This window comes from Rhinopithecus roxellana, chromosome 2 (assembly GCF_007565055.1).
Source record: "Rhinopithecus roxellana isolate Shanxi Qingling chromosome 2, ASM756505v1, whole genome shotgun sequence".
In the NCBI taxonomy this organism is placed as follows: Eukaryota; Metazoa; Chordata; class Mammalia; order Primates; family Cercopithecidae; genus Rhinopithecus; species Rhinopithecus roxellana.
Window position 1 is genome coordinate 7,739,111 of NC_044550.1, and position 5,708 is coordinate 7,744,818.

A 5,708-nucleotide genomic window follows, 5' to 3' on the forward strand; every position below is an offset into this window, starting at 1 on the left:
ACTGAAAAAAGTATATTTACAACATATGAAAGAAAGGAATGTTTTATAAAAGAAACTTAAAATAGTCACTCTACCTGGTGGGAAAGCCCGAAGACAGAATTGGTGAAATTTTCTTTCCTGGCTCATATGTGATCATTTGTCATTCTTTTATATAATCAGTGACTAAACCACTGAATGTCTTCTCTCCTGTTTCTCCTCAAGACTGGGATGCCTAGGGTGGTGTAGCAGAATTGACCAATCAGTGTCCTCCCTGCAAGAGAATGATGCTTTTCTACCAGTTGAACTAAAGTGAGTTCATGTAACTTTCTTTAGCTAGATAAATAAGATCTAGCATACCCTGCAGTACGTTCCTTGTTTCCTCCACCACTGAAGCTGTGAGGGTTTTATATAATGGAACTGTTAGCCTGGGTCATGGAGTAAAGGTGATGACAATGCAGAGTAGGGCCCTCAGCCTAGGATCACAAACCAGGGGCAAAGCATAAACCTTTTTTTCTTTTTCTTTTTTTTTTTTTTTGAGGCAGAGTCTCGCTCTGTCGCCCGGACTGGAGTGCAGTGGCCGGATCTCAGCTAACTGCAAGCTCCGCCTCCTGGGTTTACGCCATTCTCCTGCCTCAGTCTCCCAAGTAGCTGGGACTACAGGCGCCCGCCACCTCGCCCGGCTAGTTTTTGTATTTTTAGTAGAGACGGGGTTTCACCGTGTTAGCCAGGATGGTCTCGATCTCCTGACCTCGTGATCCGCCCGTCTCGGCCTCCCAAAGTGCTGGGATTACAGGCTTGAGCCACCGCGTCCGGCCCCTTTTTTTCTTTAAACCACTGAGATGTTTGGATTATTTTTATCTCTGCTGACTGACACACATGGCAAGTTTTACAAACAGTATTTAAGAAAGTGTCTCATTTATGACTGTCTCATTTATGAATATATTACCAATATGAGAGACCAATTGAAAGAAACAAAGTGACTCATGCAGAATGTTAAAGAAATCAGCCAAAGCTTACTTCATATTTTAAATCTTAAATCTACTTGGAGAGTCTAAAAGATTATTTTATTATTTATTTATATATTTGTTTTTTTTGATATGGTCTCGCTATGTTGCCCAGGCTGGTTTTGAACTCCTGGGCTCAGGTGATCCTCCCAGATTAACTTCCCTAGTAACTGGGACTATAGGTGCCTGGCTAAAAGATCATTTTTAAGGAAGCATAATTTTGCGACGTGATCAATGAAAATATTTATTTGGAGATAGCAGTTGCCTTGCTGTGTTTTGCCACCCCATCCCATACATTTTCGGGGGGGGTGGGGTGGGGTATGGATGTGTTGCTACCTTCTGACACTAAGGCTAGCTAGAGAGCTTCAAGAAGGGATACTTGGAATGCCTTGAAATGTATTCGCTGAAGTTGAGAGACAAAAAGGATTGAGGCCTGAATCCTACCTGTGAAAGATGGAATGGATTGTGGATTGGGATCTGACTTTTGTCTGGGAAATATAGAGAGCAAGAAAAATACTAATTGGTGGCTGAGTGAGGAGAGCACTACTTCATTGGGATCTGCTGGTCTTAAGTCCTGCAGTTTGTCTCGACAAGAGATGCATTTGTATATTTGGAACTATAAACCAAAAATAAAATTCTAAGGCCCCCCAGTCATCTGAATGGACTTCCTTCTGAGCACGGCACTCTAAAATTTAACCTGAAAGAGTAGCTCAGGCCATAACAGGAAGTGGGGGCCAAACCTGCCTCATTGTACCCTCCAGCATTAACATCAACACAGACCTTACGTCTGATAAGAAACATTTACATTCCTTTCTATTGATAATAACTCTTTCAGCCAGGTGCAGTGGCTCTCGCCTGTTATCCCAGCACTTTGGGAGGCCGAGGCAAGGAGATCACCTAAGGTTGGGAGTTCAAGACCAGCCTGACCAACATGGAGAAAACCTGACTCTACTAAAAATACAACATTAGCCAGGTGTGGTGGCACCTGCCTGTAGTTCCAGCTACTCGGGAGGTTGAGGCAGGAGAATCACTTGAACCTGGGAGGTGGAGGTTGCAGTGAGCCAAGATCACGCCATTGCACTCCAGCCTGGGCAACAAGAGTGAAACTCTGTCTCAAAACAAAACAAAAATACAAAACTCTTTCAACCAATTGCCAATCAGAAAAATTTTAAATCTACCTATAACCTGGAGTACCCCCTCCACCCTGCTTTGGGTTGTCCTGACTTCCTGGACCAAACCAATGTTTATCTTAAATGTGTTTGATTGATGTCTCTTGTCTCCCTAAAATGTATGAAACCATCTGCACCCGATCACCTTGGGCACATGTTCTCAGGATCTCCTGAGGGCTGTGTCACAGGCCATGGTTACTCATATTTGGCTCAGAATAAGTCTCTTCAAATATTTTTCAGGTTGATGCTTTTTGTCAACAGAACACTAGAGAGAGCCAGTAGGATGAAAGAAGTGTTGGGAGTACATTGTGTGCCCCACTAGATACGGCCTCATGGAAGGGCAAGAAGGTCTCAGCAGAAGGGGCTATAGTCTTGGGATGCCCTGGCATTCAAATGACCACACAGAAGAGAGGTGCATCTGCCAAGATGAAAGCAGCTTCAGGAGAAAGGTGCTCAGCAGAGAACCTAGGAAAATCCCTCAAAAGCAACTCACGAGTTGAACGGTCTGTTTTGAATTACCATCATGGTCAGGGTGCAGAGTTGCCCAGGTAATAAAGTACTGTATTACTTCTTACTTTTTTCCTCCCTCTACTCTTTTGACTTTGTCAGGTTAAACAACTGCTAGTTTCTTAGGGGAGGAGGTGATCAGGAAGAGAGTGAATGGCAAAGGGGCTGTGCCCCCACCTTGCCACTGTGGGAAAGGAGCAGGGACAAGGGGTGTGTTCGCATGGCTGTGCAGGGTGTGCCCTCAACATTGACTATAGTGTTCTCTGAATCCCCTGAACTTTTGAGATGGGGCTAAAATTCAGCCAATGTTACATTGGCTAAGTCCTCTCACCCGGCTGGGGATTCTGGGTCTGCTCAGAGGAAAGGGCACTTTTTTCTAATTTGCACAGAGACACCATATAGGCTTACAGAGACTCTGGAGACAAGATTAATAGGAGATTAAAGTCAAATATTCTATTCCTATCATAAAATGGACATTATAATTTTCAAACTGAGACTCTGTTCCTGACCATAGTGTCATCTGTAAGTGGGCAAAAAAAGTCATTTGACATGCTGGAGTGGTCACTGGGAGGAAGAGAAAGATTACTAACACTGACTATATTTTAAAAGGACAGAGGAGGACAAAAGTAAAATGTAACTTGATTATAATCTGTACTGTGTTCTTGGTCGATCTATTGTTTACATGTTAACACAGAGAAAGATGCAGAGATACAGTGATGAGAAAAAGGAGAGAGAAAAAAGAGTGAGAAAGACTGAGCCAGACAGAGCCCTCTGTCCTATTCACTCTCTCACTCTCTTTCCACACCTTCTCCCCTTCCCCCACCAAGGTGGCCTTTTAGAACAATAAAGGAGGAAGGTGATCAATATAACCAAAAGAGAACCTTTTTGTTTGTTTGTTTTTGGTGGTGCTTTGTGTTTTGTTGTTATTGTATTGACACAGTTTTCTAGTATTTGCTCCAATCTGAAGAATGTAGGAACCTACTACTATTGTGTCAGGATAAAACTACAAATTTATCACTCCAGCCTTGATTTCAAGGGGTTACAGAAACATGGAATAATGACACAGAGGTCAGAGTAGAGGACTAGCCAAAGAAAGAGGAATGGAGACCAAGGGGGAAATTGCTCCTAGGCACTCATTCAAGTTGGGTTCTGTCCAGACTCTAAGGCAATCCATTGGGATCAGTAACTAATTACTTTGCACCATCCTCTGGATTCTGAATTTGGCTGTGATTACTGACTGTGAACACTATTATTTCTAATAATGGACAATAACTACATATTCTTCTAGAGGTTTCTGATATAGATATATAGATTAAACAGATATAGAGTATGAAGATTTAGATAAATACAGATAAACAAACAGATATTTTTAAGGTACTTATTAAAATTTGCTTTATTTCTGTTTTCTCTACCAAATAAAGCAGTGTTCTCTTCAATTCAGTTCACCATTGAGTTTGTGATGCTGCCGTGTGAAAAATGAACATAGACGAGCAGAATTTAGTTAGGAGCCTGGGTTGCAATCAGCTAAAGAGGGCAATCAGTTTCTCTGGACCCATACTTATTTGCAAAAGGCAAACTCCTCTATTCAAAATAGGATGCCTCAGTGGAAGGGAAGTTTTGAAAATGCGTACCAAAGAAGATTCTAGGTTTTATTATGTCTGTTGCTTTTAGAGACATAATAGGAGAGAAACACTATGTGTACTAAGCATGTGAAAAAATAAAATCACTTCAGATTTGGGATGGAAGGCGAAGCTGAGGAATCCCCTGGCAGCTGAAGTGAGGGGAGATGGAGATAGATTTAGAAGGGAAGATAATGACTTTACTGTTATATTGAAGAGCTCTGGAATCTTAAAGTATGTATATTTCTATAATTTTGACTTCTGCCTATTGATGGAGTGTTCATATCTATGTGTCCTGTTAGTTTGCTCTTTTAGCTGGTTATTTTTTATTAAAATCTCAGGTGGCTGACAGTGTCATAGTCAGTGAAGCCTCAGCCAATAGCCTGGGTATATTTTCAGCAGATGATATGCAGATTAAACAGGAATGGGCATGGGTCAGTGATGAGGGGTCTACCTCACCTATAGGAATGGCACTGGTGGGAGCAGGGGTGCTACCAATTCTAGTGAGGGGTGCAAGCCAATTCATGGCTGACAAGGCAGCATGAACTTAGAATCTTCCAGGCTTATATTATTCATCATAGTATCTGATCTGGGGGCTGGGCCTTTGTGACAGGAATCTCCTGGCAACACACTTATCTAATACGTAAGAGTCAGGCAACAAGTACTTTTTTATCTTCCAGGAATTCACTCTTGTTCGAAGCAAACCCAGTGGCATTGACTATGGGCATAATAAATGCTCCTCACAGAAAAACTGAGATAGAATCTAGGTTGTGAAAGCCACAGCAAAAAGCCTCAGCTTCATAGGAATTTTCTTGACCTAGCAGGGGAACTGAAATACTAATCAGTGATTGGGAAAAAACCCACTTCTCTGGCAGGTCCTCATTACTGGAAGGATGGGAGAAAGAAGGGTGGGTCACAAATGCCTGTAGCTTTCTGGGTTTGGAGTAGCCTGGGCTTGTGAGATTAATTCCAAAATCCATCCAATGTCCCAAGTGTGAATATGATTATCTCTGACAATTCTGAAGGACAAAGGCTGAAGTTTGAAGAGTTTGAGCATATGCATTTTTTAAATAAATACCTGGAGTTGAGCAAGTCTAGGAAAACCAGGAAGATACAGGGTACATCAAGGATTGGGCTGAAAAATAATGTGGGTAGTATCCAAGGACATGTTTCCTACATTTTGTACTGGAACATGTTGAAAATAACCCAAATTCACACAAATGCAAAAACCAAATTCTTAAACATTGAACTTTGAAATGCTCTGGGGGGAAAATCTCTAAAGATACTATTTTCTAATAAAGCACAGCCTTTTTATTTTTAACTTCAATCTAAGAAAGGGGCAAAATGGGTGCATAAGACTCCTAGCCTTACCTACAATTCCCAGTAGACAATTCCCCACTCCATCTTGTGAACTACAAAGCAGAACTTTC